Source organism: Hibiscus syriacus, unplaced genomic scaffold, assembly GCF_006381635.1.
Source record: "Hibiscus syriacus cultivar Baekdansim isolate YM2019G1 unplaced genomic scaffold, ASM638163v2 tig00110670_pilon, whole genome shotgun sequence".
In the NCBI taxonomy this organism is placed as follows: domain Eukaryota; kingdom Viridiplantae; phylum Streptophyta; class Magnoliopsida; order Malvales; family Malvaceae; genus Hibiscus; species Hibiscus syriacus.
This window is the reverse complement of record NW_024062818.1, coordinates 236,206-263,082: the sequence shown is the minus strand read 5'-3', so window position 1 is coordinate 263,082 and position 26,877 is coordinate 236,206. Positions and strand designations below refer to the sequence as shown.

The 26,877-nt window shown below is 33.7% G+C and overlaps 2 pseudogenes; one reads left to right on the top strand and one right to left on the bottom strand.

The window, feature by feature from the left end:
* Positions 1–7,084: 7,084 nt before the first annotated feature.
* Positions 7,085–9,588, top strand: LOC120137455 (annotated as a pseudogene).
* Positions 9,589–11,673: 2,085 nt separating this feature from the next.
* Positions 11,674–18,785, bottom strand: LOC120137454 (annotated as a pseudogene).
* Between the last annotated feature and the right edge of the window lie 8,092 nt (positions 18,786–26,877).

Here is a 26,877-nt window from a genome sequence, read left to right as displayed (position 1 = left end):
GAATTTATTACACGGGGATGCGTACGGGATTGATTGATTCTTTGATCATCTTAATTTTGATTTGAAAATTAAAGGTTTTGCTCTGTTATTTGTTTTGGGGTTTTGTGTTGTTTCATTTGCTTTGAATCCATATCGATTTTCAGATAAAATTATATCTCTAATTTGGCATAAATAAAAAATATATATTTTATTATTATTCAACAAGATAAAGGGATGATTTTAAAAAATATATAGAGGGTGAGATATTATTTCCTTTTTTGGATCAATCTAAGTAAGTATAAGATAACATTTGTTTAAACATAACTCTTAATCATTTGACATTAAATTCTTATATTCTTAAAATTCATGATACTCGAATTTAAGACCTCAAAAAATAACAACTTTCATAATATTATAACAATTATTTAAGTATGGTAGATGATTTATACCTAAATCTAATTTACTCTAATTATTTTTTCACAAAATTTATTCGAATTTATATTTTAAAAAATAATAATCTTATAAAATTAATTCAAAAAAATTATTAAATTCAAATATTTTAAATATCATTATATATATGATAAAGAAAATAACAGTAATTATTTAAAAAAATCTACAATAATTATAGAACTAGTGTTATATATGTTTGTTCTTAAAATCAAATGCTTGAATATTTTCAAACACAAAATTAATTATAATCAATATTTGACATCAGCATCAAGTATAATCAAATGTTTGAATCATTTCTTTATAAAGATTATTTATATAATTATATTATTAATAGTTATAAATAATTCATATAAACGTATTAAATATCAATGAATATTTAAAATAAAATATCCATAAAAACAAAAAAAATTGTTTAACAAAAAAAAATCATTACCTGTGACATATGAATAATAAATGTGGAGGTGATACACAAGCTAAGTTTGCCTGATTATATTTATAGTTTTGGTTATATGTACATTTATGTAAAATTATTTTGAAAAAAAAATGGGGATAAACGCGCTAGAAGGGAGCGTGTGGAAGGGGAAGAAGCAAATTGGAGCGGCCGAGAGATGAGACCAAACAAAAAAGGCAGTCAAACATTCAAACTTGAGGAAATATTAATAATGATCGGAACATTAGGCGTACACGTGCCGCTGTTGGTACCGGCATTTGACCGTCGCCGACAACTCCACTCGGCACGTGGGAGAGAATCCTTTCGGCTCGCTGCTTATGCTGATGCCTGTCTTACGTCACCTATTCCTTCACCCTTTTTGTCCCCTTTCTTCGAACAAATTGAGTCTAAATCTTTTTTTTTCTTTCATCTTCTTATTTTATTAATATGATTTTAATTAAACTTAAATTGAGTCTAAATCTTTTTTTTCTTTCATCTTCTTATTTTATTAATATGATTTTAGCTGTCGATATTCGATATTTAATTTATTAATATTTTTTAATTTAGATTTAAATTTTATAAACATCAATTATATAGATAATAATCCAACTTGGATTATTCAAGAAATATAACATTTTATTTCGCTAGATAGAAAACAAAAGGTAGGGAAAATGTCAACTTGTACCAACGACAATTCTTCATCTACTCCACTAGGAATTTCCAAAGGGATAGATATTATATTTTTTTTAGAACACTATTTTATTTATTTAATTATAATTTCAAATTCTAATGTGAAAGCTGTTACCCGTTGCTTGATTCTTTCAAGCAGTCATTCCAACTGCTTGGGCTAAAGTATGAATTTATTTAACTCTCTTTCTAATATTTTTTTTATAAAAAGGTAAAATATATTATTATAATATATTGTATTGATATTTGTTTGAAATGGTCATCAATAGTAATTTAATTTCTTAAGTTGACTTTGGCAATTCTGTGATGCATGCTTCATATTATACATATATATTATATGAATTATTTTAATTTGGACTTAATCAAATTCATGGTCTCGGTCATACAGTCAAGATTACTGCTGAACATGACTCCACTCCACTTACTACAACTAAAGGGTTCATACCTTGTGATGCATACTTCATCTATCACATACCATAATATATATATATATATATTTATATTTACACACACTAGTTTCATTTGCAAGAAGAAAGATGACTTTATGGAAGACATGGAATATGTATATATGAGTATGAATTATATGAGTATGAATGTCATTTGTTCTACTGAGAGTTTTCTAGAGATTTTAAAAAAATCAAGAGGTCGACATTAACATAGTCTTTGAATTATGTTTTTTTTTACTTTTACCAAGAATTATGATAAATTTATAAAATAAAGTTACGAAGGGCCATTTATGCCGAGAAATTTATATAATAAAAATATCTTAAACTGTCATGAAAATTAAAAAGTTTATACATGATTAAACTTAAATCTATGAGCACAAACCGAACAACCTCAGTGAAAAGAGATTATTTTTATTTTTAGAGGTTTTGGATTCCAGCACGTCGTTTATAAGGGTGTTTGAATATTCATTATCATATGATTGTGAATCTTTCGAATAAATAGTACATTTTAATCATGTCATACTAATAAAAAAACGACTTAAATCTATGAGTTCTGACATTTGAGTTCATGAAAAATATTATACCACTCAATCCTGGATGAATTCTAGAGAGAAAATAATGACTTGACTTCAAAGTAAGGTTCCTTAAACTTTGCCCTGGTAATGGCAAAGGTGTGCTACTTTCTGAATTTTACCAAAGCAAAAAGGCATGGTTTGGTCAATGGTCATAATCTTATTTATGAACACAAGACGATGCTTAACTTTATCCATTTATGACTATGTCAAATAAGCTGCTTGCTTTGCTGCCAAAACTCACAAGAATCCAGGATTTCTAACTAAAGTCTTTGATCTAATAATAATACAGTGGGCTCGTCACTTTTATAATTAACATATACAATAATGAATCATCACTAGTATTAAATTAACTATAATTAAAAGACGTGTTTAACTATGTATTTACGTATTTATTTATACATGCATTGCATTTTATCTATATTTTTAATTTTTTGACTGCCGGAGATCTTCCACGGAAGTTACTCTCAACCTGGCGTTGGGGGCAGTCTACTACCCTACCTCCCCTTACCCCATCGCATATGGGAATTGGGTTTTGTTGTTGTTGTTATAAAAGACGTGTGTATGATTTATACGTAATAAGATTCAAAAACTAAAACCACAACAATCTTGCTCTTACAAACTCTACCAAAATCTCATCGACGAAAATAACTAGGTTTTTCATTGCACCAAATAATAACTTAACCCAAAAAATTAAATTGAATAAGTTTGATTTTATTTTGAGTCAAATAGTCTTGTGTATTATATATCGTATACAATATATGATTAGATTATATTTGTAAAAATAAAATTTAAGGGAAAAATTGGTCAAACTAATTAAGCATGCATAAGCTACTTGAATCAAGCTCTGAAGAGAAATGAATTAAATAAAATATTCGACTATTTGGATTCCAAGTACCTCATGAGTAGGCTTTTTGACTTGCTTACATTCTTTAATCTCTAAATTGTATATATTATGTGTGAACAAATGTGGATGTCAGTACATGTGCATGTAATAATAATAATAATAAGGGTAAAGTACACAAATGGTCCCTTGACTATTAAAAGTTACAAAATAGTCCCCTTACTATAGGGTATTACTTTATTGAGCCCCCAACTATTAAAAGTTACAAAATGATCACCTGACTATTCATATGTTCCAAACTCATCATTTTCTGTTAAAAATTGACAACATTCTGAGTTGGACTTTAACCTACTTACTGTGATATGATAAAATCTAATCCTAAAATGTCAAACGACTATCATATCTCATTCAACTAGTTAACGTCCAACTCATACAATCATCAATTTTTTAACAAAAATGACGAGTTTGAAACATATGAATAATCGGATGACCATTTTATAACTTTTAATAGTCGGGGGAGTCAACAAAGTAGTCCCCTTTAATCAGAGGATCATTTTATAACTTTTGATAGTTGAGGGATCTCGTGTACTTTACAGTAATAATAATAGCTATTAGTTGTTACTTGATACCGATGGATGGGGGAAGGAGCCATTTGAAAACTAAGTAAGAAAAATGTCTTTTTAGAAAGAGAGAAAGGAAAAGAAACATTATTATTGTTTTATTGTAAATACTTGTATGAGTTGCAACAACTTGTATTAGCAGAAGATTAATAATTCAATTGTTAAATTGATGAAATAAAATAAAAATTTGAGTCATTGTGAAAAGTTAACAATAAAAAAAGCAACTATATTTTTATTACTTCTTTTAGTGGTTTTTTATTAAATATATTAAACCGAAAACTAATAGTCTACACAATTTGACAAATAATCCAACTTCTACAACATTAATCCCATCTCTTTCACATAAAAATAAATTAATACCAACATTTAAAATATTATTTATTTTATAATTCACTGTACCTTTTAAATTTATCCATACATAAAAAAGATTAAAAGTAATCAAAACTTATCTTATATAGAAGATCTATTTGATTCGTTGTAATTAATTTTTTTTTAATAGTTTTTTGAAATTTATTTTTAATGTAACAAACAAATTTCTAATTTTTAGTAAAGCAAGTGACCCAAAATTTAATAGGGTAAACTACATATTTAGTACCTAAAGTATCACTTTTGTTCCCTTTTAGTACCTAATTTTTTAATTTTTTCAAAATCACACATAATATTTACTTTTTATTTCATTTTAGTACCCGGCATTTACTTTTTGTTTCATTTTAGTACCCCATGGTTAACTTTTTTTTTCATTTTAGTACCTAAATTTTTAACGGCGGGTGTACTAAAATGAAACAAAATGTAAATTTTAGGTATGGTTTTGAAAACATGAAAGTTTATGTACTAAAATAGAACAAAAGTGATAGTTTAAGTACTAAACATGTAGTTTACCCAATTTAATAGGTATGCTATATAAAATTCAGGACTCCTATTGTAATAAAGGTAGAAGTTGGGACCTTGGAATTGACCTTCTAAGGGCATTTGTGGGCCGTGCCTAGGGATGGCAACTCAACCCGAACCCGACGAGTTCCGATCCGACCCGACCTGATCCGGTCGGATTTTTTAAAAAAAAATTCGGGTTCGGGTCGGGTCGGGTTTTTTTTTAAATGTACTGTTCGGGTCGGGTTTATGGTGAAAAAAATCCGACCCGACCCGAAAAATATATATAATTTTATCCTATATATTTAGGGATAATTACAATAATGTCCCTCCATATATATTTTTTTCAATTAATCACTGTTTTCATGAATAAATTTTTTTTATTATTATTTCAGTCGGGGTCGGGTCGGGTTTTTTAAGTCATATATTCGGGTCGGGTCAGTCGGGTGAAACCTTAATTTCGTCGGGTCGGGTCGGTCACGGGTGAAAAACTTTCTTCTCGGATCGGGTCGGGTGGCCCAAAAACCCGACCCGACCCGACCATTGCCATCCCTAGCCGTGCCAGCATTATTGAATAGGCAGACAAGACATGTTCGATTGACATTTGCAATTGAATTAAAAGTCAAACGTTATTCCAAACTAAACCAATGAGTCGTCTGTACGATGAAATAGTCTACAAGGATTAGGTACGTTTTCAACACCATTGGTCCTGCAAACCAAAACATCATCATTTAACTACCTAACCCAAACCAATCACCTCCTTTTGTCTTTGGTTTCCGGAAAATAAACCGATAAAATGTAGCTCATCACGGACTCGATCGAACCCCTAAAACGATCAATACCCTCAACAATAGTTGTTAAAACTTATTATCGAGAGTTGTGAATTCAAACGATTGTCGAAGAATTACACAAGACTTCTTCAAGAGTAGTTGGAAGATCCATCAACAATATATATATAGGAAGGGGAAAAATCCAAGACATGAAGCACCAGTTGGCAAACCTCTCGGCCTCGATAATATTTTAACTTGCGAAGCATTTTCACATCACTCGTTAAAACTCTATGCCAGCTACCACCAACTTTAGTGCTCATGATAGCATAATACGACTTTACAAAATTAAATTAAAATTAAAAGACGTAGATTACCCCTCCTTGTCGAGCCATCCATCAGCTCCTGCATCCGCCTTTGTCTAATTGCTTCTAGTTCAGGATCAGCCTGCAAAATTATAAAAAAATTATAATCCGTTGGATTCCAAAGGCATCAATGTAAAACAGCTTAACCTGCTCACAGTGGACTTTACAATCCCATGGAACCTAAATTTGTCCCTAATCTTTATTATTAAACTAAAAATCATCGAATACTATAACCAGAAACAAGCAGAAAAATGCTGAAAACTTGTCGTCACTGTTTCCGTCCGGGTGGAAAAAAACTAATACGACTTAAAGGTTTTTCTTTAAAAAGATTTGAAATGTGGGAGTTAAAAAAAATTAACTATTATAAACAGATTATATGACCAAATATTATCTTAACGAAGATGTTTTGTGCTTCGTAAGCTATTTTTAAGTCGAATTGACTGAGATTTCTCGAGTTATTCATAGAGATATTTATGGTTCAAACCACTAGGATATTTTTAATAGTATTTTGTATCGGGTTAGATGCGATTTCAAATAGAATCTAGCTTTGGGTCAGTAAAACTCAAATTAGAGCAAATGATTAACAAAAACATATTATACTTCTAATTCAATTAAACTAAAAATATGACTCAATCAACAACCAGTTGGTTTAGTGGGATGAGGCAACGTCAGGGGTTCGAATCTTAGCGTTTGCGAATATAACAATCTGGGTTGGAGAGTCGTCATAGCCTATGTAGTACATGATCTAGATTAATCAGTCAATAGATCAGATGCCAGTGATTAATTAAAAAAAAATCTGACTTGACCGGCTTATGATCATCCCTAGAGATATCTCTACTCCGGACCCAATGCGACTACACATTAGGTGGTCCGAAATAAAAAGAAAAGATTGTGAGTATGAATAATTGGGGACAAAAATAGAATCACAGGAACTAAAGATGCGCTTAAACAAATAATCTCAAAATAGCGGTAAGAATAACAAATTTCATTTCACTAATCTCCATATTTTACGCCGTCGTCCCGTTGTTTTTTTTGTCCCTTGGCATTATCAGCTACAGTCAATAAGTTCCGCCAAACAAGAATCCGTTTTTTTTCCTAGAAAATCTTGCCAAACGAGGAAAAATGGTCAGCTTTCTCTGTTAACTTATCAATCTTTCAAATTTTCATTAAACGTACCTTGCGACCTCTTCCCTTTCACTATTTGCTTGGAGATCTGATTTGTATATGTTGTTTGGCTATATCTAATGCAGATCTAAACTTATTCACCTCACATTTGAATTAAATTTTCTGTTTAGTTTTTATATTTCTAAGAATTAGAGTCAGATCAAATTCGTTTCTTTTAGAATTGAAAAGAATTGAAGATTTCAGGATGTAACTTATATTTGACAGCTGGATCGGAACTAAATTGGCGTTATCTTAGGTTTTTAGTTAGCTTGATTAGTTGAATCTGTATGAGCTTTGTTTGTGAATTGAAAATTTTATGATCTTTGTTTGTAGGAGTTATGCCCTTTAATCAAAAACATCTTTCTTTTGGATTCCGAAGGAAACCGTGTAGCTGTGAAGTATTACTCAGATGATTGGCCGTCGAATTCTGCTAAGGAAGCTTTTGAGAAAACTGTGTTTACCAAAACCCAAAAGACTAGCGCACGTAACGAAGGTCAGTTTGATCTGCTAAGGAAGCTTTTACTTGCTTCTCTGTACCTTGTTTTATCTATTAATGCCTCCTTACATTTTGATTGATTGTATAATGCAAATCAAGTAGATTTGTTTGGAAGGTATGTTCAATTGTAAGTTAAAAAATTCACTGGATTTGATAATTTAGAAGGTTGTTTCGCTTGTGGATCGATTATTTAATCTAAGGGAAAAGTTTGAGCCTTGGTTTTATGCTGGTGGATGAAGGAAAAATCCTAGCTTGGCATTTGTTAAGTGCTGGTTCATGCTAATATTCTAAAACGCTCTTTGAATTTTATTTATTTATTTTACAGCTGAGATAACGATGTTCGACAACTATGTGGTCGTCTACAAGTTTGTTCAAGACCTTCACATTTTTGTTACAGGAGGCGAAAATGAAAATGAGATAATCTTGGCCTCAGTACTCCAGGTTTTTTGATGCATTTGGACTTATCCTTAGGTTTTTTCATAACACTTTCTACTTTTACCATTTTTGATACGTGTGAGTGGTATTATGGTATCATTGTGCCTAATTTGGACTTTTTCCTCCTCCAGAGGCACCGTGGACAAGAGGGAGGTGCTGGAGAACTTAGATCTCATTTTCTTGTGCCTTGATGAGATTGTTGATGGCGGGTATGAATTGTCATTCATTTTGAAGTTAAATACTTATGTTTCCTGATTTTCTGAGTAAACCATTCTTCTTTCCTTGTAATTGTTATTAGAAGTCTCTCTAGTACAATACCTGGCTTGAAACTTACCTTAATTTCCCCCCTTTGGTTGAACATTTGGTTGACTACAATTCTTACATTTTTTTCCCTTGAATGCCATTGAGAATTTCGGCAGAAGAAAAGGGGAAAAATAAAAGATTGGCATTTAGATTTTTTTATCACTTATCATGTTTGGATGCATTGAATTGGGAAAGAAAAAGAAATAAATTATATTGAATTTGGTCAAACAAGGGTTATGGTTTTTACAAGTGTCATAGAGTTTCAGCTAGATTGAGAGTAAAAGAGTTGTTAGCTAAGCCTTCGATCTTCTTTGCTTCTCCTCCTCTGTATAGAATTAACAAGTCATATTTGTTTTCCTATTTTATCTTTTCATCTGGTTTTCTGAGTACATTTCCAAGGCTCCTTAGTTTTAATTCTTATATAGGAAACTAGAAAGAGAGGGGTTAGTTAAATAAGCATAAAAATAAGACTAAGCGACCCCTGGGGGAGCATGGTTTTGCCATAGCTGCGGGACTAGGATACTGCTGTTTGACGAATCATGTTCCCTTTCCCGGAACACTTTATACAATGGTTTTTCTTCTCCAATAAAAAAGGGAGTTGCTAGAAGCCTAGAAGCAAATGTCTCCTTTGGATGCTTGTCTTATCATTCATTGACTATTTTCTATCTGTTTGACAGTATTGTTCTTGAAACCGATGCAAATGTTATCGCCGGGAAGGTTGCTAGTCATAGTATGGATGATGGAGTGCCATTGTCGGAGCAGGTACTATGGCTCTTGTTCCTGAAACCAGCAACATGTGTTTCTATTTTTCATTTCCCTTTATATTATATCATCCACCAGAATGCATAATTGAATACTTTAATTAGTGAAACATATCAATAACTATTGTCACCATATTAACTCATTCAATGTTGTACAGAGAATAACTCAAGCATTGGCTACTGCACGCGAACGTCTTACACGATCTCTCCTTGAATAAAACGTGTACACCTAAGGGGGGGAGCCGGAGGATATAATCTTTTATATTGATGCAATACATGATGTGCTTAGGATATTCTTTTTGTGCCCTTGTGGGTGCTGTAGAAATGCGGATGATTAGGATGGACATTGACGTTATCACAACGTTGCTTTCTTGATAATAGTGAGTGTTGAGACTTTTTTTATATGCTATTCAGAGCCTATGTCGATAACAGAGTAAACCGCTTGAAGGCGCTTGTCGACATGTTTTTCTAAATATATCGGCTTCCCCCCCCCCCCCCAAAGCATGGCAGATACCTAATAAGTTGGTTTTAAGTTAGATGCGTGATTTTGTTTTGGAGATCAGGTTTTGTTCTATTATTCTTGCCTGTTATTCCTTGAGTTTTGAGTGTGTTAGGTGATAGATTTTTCAATTTTCATCTACACATGGAGAGGTTTGTTAAGGTGATGTTCTATGATATCAATTAAATCTATTAAACATGATTTATCATGTATTAAAATATTTTATAATATTTTAAAAATGAGTGTAACAAAAAAATATAGAAATTGCTAAATCTATAGTGCAACATATCGTTAATTGATTCGTGTTGCTTATTTGTCCTGCCCAACCCAAATTGAATCGATTCAGAACAATGATTTTAATGATAAGTTGACCTTAAACAGAAACACTCTTTTGTTGAATTAAATTATAATATTAAACAGCTAAGGTGGCCCATATCTATAATTTTTCTCAAAAGAATTTTTTTATTATTTTATAGTCACACTCATTATTATACGTGTAGGTATATATATAAATATAAACCCTGTTTTAATATATCCCAATTAGTAGTCACTCCTATTATATATAATAACGAGTGATTTTAATTGCTAGAATCACATTTTAACAGCTTAATAAACAAGCAAAAAAAAATGAGACTAAATTTCTTTAAATAAAATTAAGAGTTTGAATCTTGATATTTATAAATAGAATAAATTGAATTGAGAGGTTTTCCATCTTTATAGTATTTGATTCGGATTAATTAATTAATAAAACAACAGTAATTATAAAAAAATAATGGAAGAGTGTGGAATCTGAGTCGGCAGCTCATGGACTGTTGCCGATTGTTATTGTCATGGACCGCGAGTCCACAACCGATGTCAGCACAAGAGAAGTAGCCCAAGAATACTTAAGTGGCGTTTTGGACCTTTCTGAACTCATGAAGATTGGCCCATTACATGGAGATGAAGAGTCTTGCACGTTTATGGCAGGAGAATCCTTGGTTTAATGCAAAATCCTCATGATTCTTTCCATAATCTTTGTAATCTTTTATCTAAGGTAACATATAACTAGCTTGATAGAGTTTTCTTAGTTAAGAGAAGATTTTGTAATCACAATCCTTATATTGGTGGGATTTAGGAGATTGTATTCGATCTAGGCCGTCAATGTACTTAGATCTTAGTCGTTCATTGAGGGGAGCTTCCAATATAAATAGAGGCATATCCTCCTCGTTCGTACTCACTTCTTCATTTTGAGAAATCACAGAGCATTCTCTCAAAGTTTATTGTCTTGCTTTTGTGCTAGTTCTCTTGTTCTTTGCTTCCGTTTAGAATCTAAACATATTTGCTTGGGTTATTTTCAGGCTGACTTAGTCGCAATCACAGAAAAGGCAACTAAGGTCGCACGTTCGAGGTGTTGAAGTTCCAAGTGCGTGACAAGTGGTATCAGAGCTAGTTTTGCGAGGAATGACACAACAAAACCATGATGAGGTCCCAACAGTCACCGAAGTGATAGAGACTCGTTTTGTTGTGGCGAAGAAGCGAGGAAGCTCGAATGATGTCGTGGCATCATTTGAGCAAAGGGTTAGTAGGCTTGAAGACCTATATAACAAAGTCAATGAGATTCATGATTCGATTGAATCTCTCTTGGAGAAGTTGGAGTCTATAGAGAAAGGACTTGGCCATAAAACTCAATCACTCATCGACGAGATGACAGAGAAAATGGATGAGCTTACCAGAGATCTCGAGAGCATGTACTTAGCCATGAAGGCTGAAATGATGCAGGAGGTGAAGGAGCTCAAGAGTGAGCTGCTTGTCTACTAGGATATCGTGTTTAATGAGGTGATTGGGGAGGCACAAACACCTAGACCCAGGTGTGATTGGTGTTCAAGTTGTCATCTTTGTTCGTAAACGTCATTGGTGGGTTGGGGTCGCCAATAACTCAAATAGCGGCGACCATGGTGATTTTCCATAATAAAATTCAATTGATTCTTCAGATTAAGATATGGGGGATGAAATGAAGGGGAAAATTTTTACTATAAGAGAGGAAAACAGGGAAACAATTGAGGAAGAAAAGTAAAGTCTACTACCACAAATTAGCACACTGTGTTCCTAAGTTAACATACCATACCGTAACTGAACAATAAATTAAAATGTAAAATACAACATCGTGGCACAGGGCAGTAGCCACTCGAGTCACTTCAGACCCATCATCGATGTCGTATTCGTTACTCGTACGTATAGTTATTCTCAATTGCGAGAAGGGCCTTTCATCGACAACGTCTAAACTCACTACAAGACCCTCAAAAACCAGGAGGGGCATGATTAGTAATTATTTGGCCACAGCTGTTGGGTCTGCCTTGATGGTAGCTGGCCTTGAGATCCACTCAGGGACCCATCTCTAGGGTTTTGCTGCTGGTGGTCCAGCGATACTCCCGTTTGAGAATGGTAGAAATTCGGGTATCCAAGGGACCCAAAATGCTGTGATGGTGGTTGTTGCCCTTGTCGAAACCCACCAGCCTGCTGATTCTGCCCCTGAAAGCTGTAATACGTGCTTGCAGGAACAGCAGACACCGTTCGTGATCCGGGTCCATGAATCCACATGGCCGAATTCTCATTCTAAACACAAACATAAGGACACCCCCTTCAGATTCAAAGAAGCAGAAAAAAAGAAACAACAAAATTCACAAATACAGTATATCTAAAAGAAATCATGGACCGGGGGGGGGGGGAACAGAATACATACACCAATCATTACATGGTTAATAAATGCAAATTATTCAATTCAGCAAATGAGATATCTCAATGCTTTGTAGAGCAATTACCTGCTGCTGAAGTGACATCAGATGATTGTTGTCCTTGTACTGAGAACTAAGAACATCGTCGTACCCGATGGTTGTGCCCGCAGGTGCAGTAGGTAGATTGAGAGAGAGTCCTCCAGGGATGTTTGTAGAACTCCCTAACCCATAGCCAGGTGGGACTGCAGCGGATTGAGGCAAACTGCTAACAGAAACACTGTTCTTGTATTGGGGGAGCATTGTTGCCAGGGACTGAGGGTAGTTGCTATTACCAGCAAATGTTTGCTGGAAAGCTGATGGCATATACGTGTAACTCTGAGGTAAGAAGGGATAACCAATCATGTTGGCATAGTGTCCCAGTGGAAGTGTAGGTTGGGAAAAAGGGTGCATTGCTAGATGCTGTGGAAGTGCAGGTCCTGTGGCAACATTGGCACCAGGCAAGGACTGTGGAGTGGGCTGCGGTGCGGATATACTAGCTGCTCTTAGAGCCTGCACATGTACAACAAGTTAATCGGGAAATAACCATTGAATCCAACCAATTACAGAATTCTTTTAGTTAGGCGTTCAAATTGACTTTTCTTTTCCCTTTTTACCACCCCTCTTTTTTCTTTTCTTTTCTTTCTGAAGATCACTCCTAACACTTGTTTTTTTTAATTGTTTTGAGTGTTTTAGCTCCCTTTCCTGAGTAGGACACAAGTACATATCAAAAACAGTGAACTAATCTCTCCATAGATTGTGAAAAATGAATCTTGCAATAATAAAAATACAAATCAGGTAGAGACAGATGCATGATTGAGGACAAGAGAAGGCCAAAAGTAGTCAAAGGTCACTGCTATATATTGGGAAAGAAGTTAGAAAAAACATAATAAGAAAGAGAAGTTTGAGGACGTTTGCATCTCACCATGGAACATGACAACATGTGTTTTTCACAACCAAAAGGTATCTGGTCTAATATAAAAGCATGACTCTACATACAAAATGACACTACCACAAGGTAAAGCTCCAGTAAAAATGACACTAATAAAAATCTCTATTATAAGAAGAATATGAAGTTTCATCTTCCTTCATAAAATCTTGAAATAAAATAATGAAAACTTTAAATTGCAAGTATGATATTTTCTCTCTTTTTACACACACACGTGGTAGCAGAGAAGTAAGGAAAAAAGAATAATATTTTTTCTTCTTGGCCACTTTGAACCCTTAAATACATTCAACAACCAATTAGAATTGAAAAACGTGTAAAGGAATCGGGAAATTACTAAAATAAAGAAAAGCATACCTCCGGCATAGAAATGGTTGGACCACTAATGGAAGAGGCAGCATTGCTATATTTTGATGGCATTGACTGAGTCACAGGAAGGGTGAATATGGAAGACCTGGCTCCCTTGCAGTCTGAGCAGTTGATGTCAACAAAGTGCTTGGAAATGAATTTGTATACTCTTGCTGTAATGAAAATTATCATGTAGAGAAGAGACATTCAATATGCTGTTATCTAGCAGAAATTTACATATAAAAAAATTATAGTCCAGTTGTAAGGCATATGGAATCATCAGCATGGAATAATAAATTAAATTTTATTTGTAAGACACTTTACCATTACACTTGAGAAAGGATTGAGATTTTGCATTTGAGCACTTGTCTGCATATGAGTGAAAGCAGGATTCAACTGTTCCGGATTTTCACAGTTATAACCAGAATCAGATGGAGGAAATGTATATTGGCTTCCTTGGGCAGCTTCAGAAGCATCCTGATTCAAAACCTCTGGTTGAGAATCTTCAGGAACCTCGTAATTACCAGTGCTGACATTACTTCTATTTATTATATTTCCCTCTGAGTTACTTCTGAAATGTTCATCACCATAATACTCAGGATCTCTGGAAGCATAAGTTTTTACACAATTGTAAGGAACAAATAAGTAAAACAAGGCACTAAGAATCTAAGAAGGGCATACCTATTATCTGAGTGCACAATAGATGAGGCATCTGCTGCTTCAGGTACCTCATCCAAACTATTCTTTGATACTCTTGATGCAAATGGTCCAGAAAAGGCAGAACCAATGGCAGGTCCAAAACTTCCAAAACTCAAATGCGAACAGTCTGGTGAGTGGACTTGCAGATGATTTGGAATTATTACGGAAGGATTATCTTCTTCAGTTGGTGGCTCCCGATCATCATTATGTAAATTAAGTTGCTGCAAATTCATAGCAACTGACGAAGAACAATCTTCATCTGAGGAAAAAGGCGAAGGGTGTTAAATGCAAAAAACATTCTTCACATATAACATCGAGCAAAGGATGCATTAAATGATCGAATAAATAACTCCACAGTAAGGGATGAACTAAATTCATACAGATTCATGATGGATCCATAATTTGGAGGGGGAATCAAAAAGGAGGGAACCAAGAAAATTTCATAAATCGACCCTAGCCCCCCCAACCCACCACCAAATATCTCAATTGTTTCCAACCATTCACCCAATTGTTTTTTGTGTTCAGGCTCGAAAATCCAGTATATGAAGGGGTAAATGATAAAATTCAGAAGCTAGGAACATTTGATACTGTCATTGGGAAGGTAGATGCCACATAGATAATTCTGCGATGTCAAAAGCATACATATCCATACAGCAAGACAACAAGAAATGGATTATCAAAAAAATTGCACTCAGTGTATGCCTTTGTCGGTATACAGCAGTATACTACATGAAATGCACATATTGAATGATTTGAAGCACTAAACTAACCTTCATCGTTCTCAAAGCCATGCCCTGGAGGCTGATAGGAGTTCATATCATTATATAAGTCGTTATCATGAAGTGATGAACCTCTAGAGTTATCCTCTTCTATATTTCTACTTGAAATAGGAGGGGACCTAACATGGTCACCGTTGACAATTTCAAGAGGACCGTCATCCACTGCCAGAGCTTCCTCCAACTGGGACTTTAGGTGTTGATTACTTCTACCCAAAGGTAAGTTAGATGCATTAGCATAGAGTCCAGACTCTAGAGGTGCCTCCAAGACAGAGGTCACACTAGCAGCAGATGGGTTCTCAATGGAGGGCCATTCATCCCTTGGAAAATCGTGCTGGTTTTTGGTGACATCAGGCTCATAAGTAACATCCAAGTCCTTGGAAACATGATCCTGTAAGTTGGAATGTAATTCTGACGGAGGAGGTACCACATGATGCCGATTATTAGTGTTTCGTTGAGAAGGGTTTGGCATGGAAGAATCCTTGTTTTGTGTCCTGCCCATCTTCACAATATCAGCCATTGATACTTGACCTGGAACCCCCACCCAAGCAGATTGGCGTCCAGTAGGGTGTGATGAAGAAGAAATTCCATCACCTAGACCTAGTGTGGACATTTTATGTTCTGAAACCACAACTTCACTGCAAAACCATCAAAACTCCAGTTAAGATAGGGAAAAGAAATACTAAACTCAGCCAACTACAATTTTGGAAAGATGTTATTGACAAATGTTTGGGTGCCTTGTCTCCAGACTCCAGTTAAGATGACTTGAGAATCATTTGGAACTATTATGGTCCTATCTGTCCTTGCTAAACTAGCCATCTCTGATAATGATCATTTCAAATGTTACCCAGAGAGGAGTGAGGATTAGTGGTGGAAGAAAACTAATTTCATTAATAATGATTTGGTATACAACCTTTTTAGGTCATTACTCACTAAACCCAAAGCTTATAGCTGCTTTTCAGCTCCTTAATGGGCTGGACATGGAGGAACTATAACTTTTGAAACTGTAACAAATAATACCTGTGGGATGGAGGTCGACGACTCATGCTATTTCCTTGCATACCAGATGCAGAAGATGAAGAGGCTGCAACTGCATGGGCTCCATTTTCTCTCTTTTGTGCAGATTTACCATGTGATGGGCCAGACTCTAACCAGAAAAAAGAGTACTCAATCGGTAAGAATTCATCTAAAAGTGTTCCAAATAAATTCTTTAATGGACTAAAAGTGACGGTTCTCCAAAGTGGCATTAGAGAATGTTCAAAGTTGTACCATTTAAACTGTAATGAGACGATCCACCACGTCCAGTATATCGGTCTGAACCACTCCTACCACCACGACTCCCAGGGTTATTGGCACCACGATACCTCGAATCGACTGTGTCCTTGCTCTGAAACAAAAAGGAATAAAAAGCCAAACATATATGACAAGAACTGGCAAATCTGTCAGCAATGATTAGAAAATATTAAAAGCTTTTAAAGGGAAAGCTGGTCCTGTGAAAAATGAATTAGATTATCACTCAGTTTGAAACGTTGAAACCAACTATCAATCAAACATATGCATTACCTATATGATTGACAATAGGCCTGTAAATAAACTGAACGTTCAGCGAATCGTTCATGAACCGTAAGTTCGTTTATGTGCGCTTATTTATTAAACGAACGAACATGAACAAGATTTTGTGTTCGTTTAATTAAATGAACGAACATAAACATGTCTCGTTCGTTCATTTACGTTCGTGAACCTTCGGTTATGTTTGTTTATGTTCATTCATTTATGTTTAACCTAATCTTCTTAAATCAATTTTGGTGACCAATTTGTAAGTATCTTAAAAATATTAATTAATCTGATATTCTGATGACCAACTCTATAATTAAACCAATTTTATTTGGAAAACCCAACAATATTAACATGGTTTAGTTCTTTTTGAACGATCCATAAGCTGCATACCCAGCACCGTCAACATCCACTGTGTCGGAACCCAATGTGACTAATCTACCAGCTCGAGTCTCGAGTTTTAATTGAGCTCTTAATTTTTTTTGAGTTCGAGCCTTTTCGAGTCGAGTTTCAATATTATATTTCGAGTTCGAGTCGAGTTTGATAATTTTCAGCTCGCGAATTTTCGAGTCAAGTCGAGCTGACTTTGAAAGTTTTCGAGTTCGAGTCGAGCTCAGCAATACTCGAGCTCGACCCGGCTCGTTTACACCCCTAGGTAGGGTCTCCAACGTTTATGTTCGTGTTCATTTATGTTCGTGTTCATTTATGTTCGTGTTCATTTATGTTCATGTTCGTTTATGTTCGTTTATTTATTAAATGAACGAACATGAACAAGTTATATTCCTTAATAAACGAACATGAACAAAAAAAAATTTGTTCATTTATGTTCGTGTTCGTTTATGTTCGTTTATTTATTAAATGAACGAACATGAACATACCTCCGTTCGTGTGCGTTCGGTTGGTTTACATGCTTAATCGACAGAATGCCCTATATTGCTCAAATGGTGCAACAGTCAGAATATGGGGAAACAAATATGGTATGGTTAATTAGGCAAGCTTGACATTCACAAAAAAGCAACTATGGAGCATAATTTGGACCAGCACACACCTCTTTTTTCTTGTCTCGTTTGCTCTTCACCTCGTGAAAAGGATCTACACATTTTGCAAATATCTTATTAGCAATGAAATACAGTACCAGTACAAGAGTCAAAACTTCAGCAGCCCCATTATTATGAAACAAAGAAATGTATATTTTTGCATTCAATCGAGAATAACATAAGTGATAGTATTTCCTCAAAATATGTCTTTCTGCTTCTATTTTCAAGTTCCAAAGTAGATAACATAAGAATCAGTTAATGGAAATGGAACACGCAAAAAAAATATCAGCAAATACTTATATATTATAATAATGTTTACTGCTGGAAATACATTCTAGCTAAAACACTCCGAGCAAACCAAGAACCCTAGCAATTAAGTCGATTTTATCTTCACACCCTAAATTAAACACCGAACCCATAAATTCCAGCAGTTACCCTTTTCGCATAATAAATAACTAAATAAAGTTTTCATTAACTAACCCAGAAAAAAAAGCTCATTGAAGTCGACAAAAATTAGTAACTTATTTTAAAAAAATAAAAAAAGGTGGAGGGAACCTTGAGAGAGGAGACGGTTGACGGCCTCGTTAGGGTCCATGTTACACTCTTTAAGCATAGCATAGATCTCGGGTTCGGGGCACTTAACAATCTCTTTCAAGCTGTGGACCATCTTCCGAGACCCAGGCGGAATAACTGAAAGTCCAGTATTATTACCCTTCCCTAACCCATTATTTCCGCCACCGCCTCCGCCACCTTTCCCGCTCATCCTCTCTCCGGGATACTACCCCTACAAAAACGCGGTATCGGTTCGGTCTTTCCGTCAGATCTGAGAAGGGAAACGATGTCGTTTCACGGTTTTAGGTTTTTTGTGCTCGTGATTCTTCTCCTTTGAGAAACTCAGGGCGGCACCTAAAGAGGCAGATAACAATAAGGAATTATAATTTTTGAAACAACGCTTTAGAAAGAAACAACGAAAGGCTTTCTTTCTCTTCTTTCCAGCGAAGAAAAAACTTCTGCTGATAGTGGCCGCGTGTGTGACTTCACGTATCACGTTACTATTCATTGTAGATAAGTGTGAAAATATATTATTTTTTCAGGGTAAAATATAGTATCAGTCCCTGAGATATATATTGTCTCGTTTTGGTCACGAAATTATGAAAAGAAAATTTACCACTATTTTTGTTATTTTTATCATTGAACTATTAAATCATTCATTATACGATGATGTAATTGTTATTAAATTTTTCTAGTTATCATTATTGATCAAATGTTTTATGTTATCTACAATTATTAGAAATGATCCTATGGTTCAGGTCAGGTTTATAATCAACCTGAATCCGACCCAAATATAACACACTTCCACTTGTCACCCAATTCAAACTAAATTTAAGAAAAATTCAGTTGATTTTAATTTTAAGGTGAAAATCCATATTTAACCTAACTCGACACAAATATATGTAAACTTTTTATTTTTTCAATAAAATATAATTTAATTCTAAAATATAAAGGGATGATTATTATAGTAGATGTCTTTAAAAATATGAAAAAATATATATATTACTATTTTTTAAACTACGTTGGATTGAGTTTTTATTTTAAATATGAATCTAATCCAATTTTATTCTTAAAAAATTTGATCCAATTTTTCAAAAACAAGTCAGTTTGAGAATGTTTCTGGCAATATAAAACTGATTTTTCATCCCAACAAACAATGTTAAACACTCAAAAATTACTTTAAAATCTTGATTAAAAAATGATTTTCAATCTAACCTCTAAAATTCAAAATTTTAACTTATGCAGTAGAAAAGTCAATTTTAAGGAAAATTTTATTTTTATCCTCAATTATTTAATTTTAATCGATTTTCAAATTAATACACGTATATGTATAATTATTTATTATTATTTATTATTTTTTAAATTAATTTTTAAATATAAACTGATAAAACATAAAATATTTTCTTTTTTACATTGAATCTTATCAAATTAGGTTGCGTTAAAATTTATTAAATCTAGATAAAATCTTTGTCCTCCCTAATTATCATTTGTAAATTAGGTCCTATCAATTTGTTTATCTCTCGTATTTATTTAATTTTTGAGTAAACTATACCAATAGCCACCTAATTATAACTCCTTTTCATTTCAATCACCTTTTTGAATTCTTATCAATCATGTCACCTAACTATTTAAATGTATTCAATCAAGTCATTCACCTACTCTATGCACGTCTGAACCATTGGGATAATCTCCTGCCTTGCAACTAGGGATGGGCATGAGACCCGAACCCAACGGGTTCCGACTCGATCGGATCGATTTTTTTTTTAAAAATCTGGTTCGGGTTTAGGGTTAAAAATATATGACCCGACCTGACCCGAAAAAATATATAATTTTACCTTATATATTTATGAATAATTATAATAATACTCCTATATATATTATTTTTTTCAATTAAGTCACTGTTTTTATTGAATAAAAATATTTTTTTATTTCGAGTCGTGTTTTTAAGTTATATATCGTGTTGGGTTCGAGTCAGGTGAAAACTTGTTTTAGTCGAGTTGAGTCGAGTCTCGGGTGGAGGACTGCTTGTTCTCGAGTCGGGTCGGGTGGAACAAAAAACTGACCCATGCCCATCCTTACTTGCAACTAGTTTAACACATTTTATATATAACTTTATAACTGATGTCAAACTATCATACTCGTAAAGGGATACAAACATAGAAAATTCAGAGGGAGTACAAGCACTTTAACCATACAATAAGCTCTATATTCGATCAAAATGTATAATATTTAATATATAGTTTTTTTAAAAAATAGATTTTTAAAATAGATTTATTTTCATATAATTTCTTTAAATATAATCATTAAATTAAGTTTTCCAATATAGTTAATATAGTAAATAAAATTATTGAAAAAATTATTGAAAAAATTAAAATATTAATTATATTAAAAAGGCTTAAGGGTCACATTTGCCCCTGTAGTAGATTAAATTTATTAATTTTTGTTCTTATTGTATTTTCGCATCAATTTATCCTCAAAGTTGTTTAATTTCATCAATGTCTACATTTCACCGTTTTGACTACTGGAACGGTTAATTTCTGCTTACGTGGACTGCAATTATTTTCACCTAAGATAATTTTACTGACGTGTTAATAGGATGACGTGACAATAACAAATAAATATTTTTTAAGTAAACAATAAAATAATAATAATTTTGCATAGGGAGCAGGGCATTCCAGCTATGTCGCCTTTGCTGAATAGATTTATCCTCCAAAGGCAGCAACTCCGCCGCCGGCCAACAACACTAGCTCCAGCTGGAGGTGCTGAGAACTGCATTTTATCAGATGAAATTATGTTTCCTGATTGCATTACAATTGAGATAAACTCTACTAACCAATCCAATAAATTATCCAAACTAATTAAACAACATATATAAATTAAAAAAATTCACAAAACAAAATTATGATAGTTCAAAAAAATTCAATGTATCCTTCAAGGTTTTATAATGAGAAAAAAATGGGTAGCTAAGGAACAAACATAAAAGCAAAAGTAACAACTTAAATATCAACACAAGTCGAAACAAGAACAAAAGAAAATAGAAAGGTCGATGGGTGAGTTTGACATTTTCCGACAACCTAGACGTCAGTTGGAAGATCCGTGCAGTGGGAAAATTGAAATGGAAACAAGGAGCAACATAATGTGAACATGGACGGTTGCTGGCGACGAAATTAAGTATTTTGTTTAAAAAAATTGAGTGGTTTTCGTTAGATCTACAATGATTGATGATGTATTCGAGTAATCGAAGGTCAAATTCATGACGAGGAGTACAAGAAGATTTTGCTGATGTATCTTTCGCCCCAAACGATGGTCGACAACTACGACCGATGCGGTGGTCACCTGTGGATAAAGGTGGCCGGTGACTGAGAGTGGAGAGCACATGTGAAGGACTTAGAGAAGAAAGGAAATAAAGTGAAAAAATGTGGGAGAGGAAACTTAAAATGGTATATATATATATGCTTTCAAAACTACGTAGTTTTGGGGTGGTAGAATAAAAAAAGGAGAAATCACAATTTGAGTCCTCTGAAGCGGAAACAGCTGGAGTCCACGTAAGTATAAATTAACGGTTATGTTAGTTAAAATGGTCAAAGGTAGGCATTGATGAAATTAAACAACTTCGAGGGTAAAACTGGTGCGAAAATATGATAGGGGTGAAATTGATAAATTTGGTCTACTACAAGGGTAATTGTGATCCTTAAGCCTATTAAAAAAGATTAATTTAACGATTATATAAAAATAAATATAGTTTAAAAATCTAAATTGTACTTATTAATTTCTTAAAAAACTTAATTTAATAATTATATATATATATATATAATATTATAAAATTTAACTAAATGTAGGTTTGATTTGATTGTTGAAGTGTTTGTACCATTCCCAATTTTAAATTTCTTCACAGGCATTGTGGTTTCCTTTTTCCTCAGCCATGTAACAAATTATATATAAAATTTTGTAAATTCGACCGAGTAAACGGTCAGGCCTAGTGGTTCGCGCGTTCGAAGTCGAGTTTTACGGGGGTTAGTTCCAATCCCCGTACGTGCAAAATTATTTCTCCGTAATGTTTTGTATCAAAAAAGTATTAAATAATTAAATTAATAAAATATCCCCAATCTAATTAAAATTAATAAAAATATATTCCAATCTAATAGTGACACATGTCATCATTTTTGAAGATTAAATTTATTAAATTGGATTAAAATTATGACTAATTTGATAGAATGTATAAATATTAAGGATCATATGTATAATTATATCAATTTTATTAACTACCATATCAATACTTCCGTTAAATGTTAACGGCAAGTGGCCTAATTGAATGTATTTAAATAGTTTGCTTTAAATGCAAGTGGTCTGATTGAATGTATTTAAATAGTTTGCTTTAAATGCAAGTGACCTAATTGAATGTATTTAAATAGTTTGCTTTAAATGTAAGTGACCTGATTGAATATATTTAAATAGTTGGGTGGTCTGGTTGATAAGAATTTAAAAATTGTGATTAAATGAAAAAGAGTTATAGTTAGGTGGTCACTGTTGTAGTTTACCCTTAACTTTTTTTAGTAATATGGCATAAGGCAGTAAATGCTTAAATATAATTAGGATCGCTTAATGAGTTGAGCAGTTCGACTCGAGACCTTAACGAGTTGAGTCGAACAAAGTTCACTCGACTGGATAAGTTTGTGAGCATCTCATTAATTTTTCGTATAATTTTTTAATAGTTATCTTAAAAAATTATTTCATACTCAAAAATCAAACCTTATTTTTTTAATGTATTTGTGAATTGTTAGTTTAGAGTTTAGACTTTAAATTTACTTCATATACTCTTTTAATAAATTTGTTAGTTAAATTTATAATTTATGTTTATATTAAGTTATATATAGTATTAATAGATTTTACCTATAATTAAGAAAACAAGAGAAAATCTATCAAAAAAAGAAAATAAGGAAAAAAAATTGGTAAGTTTAACGAACAATGAGGTGAGTAATGAGCAACAAGCTTAACAAGCAATAAGTTTTCTTAACAAGCACGAGTTGAGCAAATATTTAACGAGCTTAACGATCAAAGAGTTGAGCAATAAATTTTTTTAACGAGCATGAGTTAAACACTACCCAACTTACGATCGATTCGTTTGATAAGCACCCCTAAAAATAACTATTAACGACTTGACATTTTAAACTCATACATTTAACACTTATGATGCTCGAACCAAGACCTCAAAAAATAACAACAATTTTCTACGATCAAGATCACTTGATTCATGCTTATTTTTCTAATTGTCAATTAAAGCTATCATTAAAAAATAACTTTATGAAAAATTAGTACATAACATTATAAGGGTAATAAGTTTTTTTTGTTTCTTAAAATGATTTAGATCTAAACTCACGGTCACATATAAATTATGTCATTCGAATTCAAATTATTAAAGAAGAATAGATTTTTTTAATAAATGAAATAACTTTAAAATTTCTCCAATTTTATTCAAAATTGAATAGTTTAAGATAAATATAACATTCATTTAAATTTTTTCTAAGTCATTAACAATGCACACACAATTATAAACTTAATTATTTAAACTCAAATTTTTTTAAAAAATAATACCTCTCTAACTACTAAAATCACTTTATATAAATATAAACAATAGGATAAATAAATACAAGTAACAATAATAAACCAGGGTCAGTGGAGAGAACGCGCTACGAAAGCGAGTCCAGAAATATCCCGTTGGTAAATAGAAAATGATTAAACCGTTTGTGCTTATCCAATAACGTGATATATTAAATACTAAATTTATTGGCCCACTCCTGGACACGCGTCGCTGCGTGGGCTGTGCCTCTATTGTATGACCTAACCAACCACACCGTCCCACATACAAACATTATGGGCTGAACCAATCATTTATACGAACCAACTCTATAAATTGCTCCTTGTTTCTTGACCCGTCTCATGTGGCACTTCAGGGTACGTACTTGTTAATGGCTGTGTCTAAACCGGCTCAAATTTTAGTAAACAACTTCCCCCTTGCTAAAAAAAATTCTATCAATTTTATCCTAATATTCAATAATAATACTAATAATAAAAAGAGTACCTTTCACACTTAAAAATTCTATCAATTTGATCTTTAAACACAGTTTCAAAACTATCTTAATTAAAAATCAATAAGCAAAATAAAAATTCACTAATAGTTGAGCGACGAACAATGTGATTTACCCAGAATTACATAGGATGCAATGGCAAACGGGCGGTATTGAAGAAATTACAACAATTGCAATGCCAAAATACAATTCTGATCAATATAGTATAAAATGTTACAGAGTATCAATAAAATGTTATTTGGACCGATATAGCAAAAAGCTTTACAGGGTTCGAAGGGTACCAAGTAACCGTGCCAGCACCTAAAAGTAGAAATGATAAATCATCTCAAATTACATTCATCACTATTTGTTATTTATTCACTTTAGAGAGGAAGAAGAAGAAACAGATGTCTGGATCATATATTGTCAGTAGCTGTGTTGAGAAAATTCAGAAGAGTTAAAAGCAGCAATGCAATCCTGCATACCTATTATTTGCCATTTGCATACAATCTAAGTTTTAACCTGCAGGTCAGGCATGCAAAATTATAACACTTCAAAGATGATCAAAGGATTCAACAGATGCTATGACAAGCAGTGTAGCCAACTAACTCGTATAAGTTCGCACCCATCATCTTCTTTTCCTTTTTTCCCCCTCTTGAATTCTCCAATTCTGTACCAAGAAAGATCATCTTCATCCTAAAATCTACGCATAGCTAAAGGAGCCAGCAGCTCTGATTGAGAAAAATCTTGCCCCATAAAACCCCGGATTCTCTCTTTGTTGCCGACTCCGGATCTATTCCTATCTTACTTCATTGTCTCTATTCTTGAACAAAATTTGTTTGGACTTCTCATCTATGGCACATCTCCAAGTGTTGCAAATGTGTGAATCACCTAACTGGATACCATATATCCACTAATCCTACAGAATCTCAAGTATCACAAAATCTAAAATCTCCCTGGAACAACACAATTTACTCCAAGGCTCTAAGGGCTATACGTCCATACTACCAAAGATGCTCAATCAGTTCATGAATATATACAGTTTACTCCAAGGCTCTAAGGGCTATACGTCCATGTCACCAGCATAAGAAAGGTTTTGGTATGTTCTTAAAGGAAACATCATGCAGTTCTTTCACAGATTCTATGTGGGGAAAGATTGGGAACATGGTATTAACCATACCTTTATCACCCTTATTCCAAAGGGTTCTAACATTGGAAGCCTAGATGATATAGACCTATAAGCCTAGTAGGAGGGGTATACAAGATTCTATCCAAGTGTCTATCCAGGAGGATTAGAAGCTGTATAGGAGATATCATCAGCCCATCTCAGTTTGCTTTTATACCCGGTCGACAAATTTTGGATTTCTCCCTCATTGCTAACAAGGGCATTGATTATTGGAGGAAGAAAGGGCTAAAGGGTTGTGTTCTCAAAGTTGATTTTAAAAAGGCTTATGATACGGTTGGTTGGCCTATTTTGTTCAAGGTGATGGAAAAGATGGGTTTTGGTTCGGCTTGGATAAGCTGGATCAGGAAATGTGTCTCTACAGCCTCTATTTCAGTGCTAGTCAATGATACCGAGGAATTTTCTATGGCCAAGGGTCTAAGACAGGGATGTTCACTCTCACCTTTGTTATTCAATCTAGTAGGGGAGTTGTTGAATCTATTAATACTACGGGCTGTTTTTGAGGGATTATTTTCTGGTTTGACAATTGGCAAGGAGGAAGGATCTTTTAAGTTCACACACTTATAGTTTCCGGATGACTTAATTATTTTCTGTGGAGCTTCGAAAATGCAGATTATGAATGTGAAGAGGGTGCTAAGAGTTTTAGAGGTCATGTCAGAGCTGCAACTAAACCTTAAGAAGAGCAAATTGTTTGGGATTAATATTTCCCAAGAGGAGGTTCAGACTTGGGCAGCTTCTATTGGCTGTTCTTTTGGGAGTTTCCCCTCTAATTACCTAGGTCTCCCACTAGGGGCCACTAAGAATGCTTCTGTTATTTGGGAACCAGTGGTGCAGAATTTTCATACTAAATTAGCGGGTTGGAAGGCTGCTACTCTCTCATTAGCAGGGAGACTGGTTTTGATCAAATCGGTTCTTTCCTCACTGCCTACGTATTTCTTGTCTATGTTCAAGATTCCAGCTTCAATCCTTAAGGCTCTCAACTCGATTATATCTAATTTTTTATGGGGAGGGGGAGGGGAAATGGTTCAAAAAAGATTCACTGGGTTAAATGGGATGATGTGTGTAAACCTAAGGATGAGGGAGGCTTGGGAGTTCGAAACCTAACTAGTATGAACAGAGCATTGCTAGGGAAATGGTCTTGGAGATTTGCAAATGAGAGAAATTTTGTGGAGGAATTTTATATGTAGTAAATACAACATTGATTCTTCAAGGTTACTATTTGATAACAAGATTTCTCCTCAATCTTCTTGGCTTTGGAGATCGGTGGTCAACAATCATTACAAGC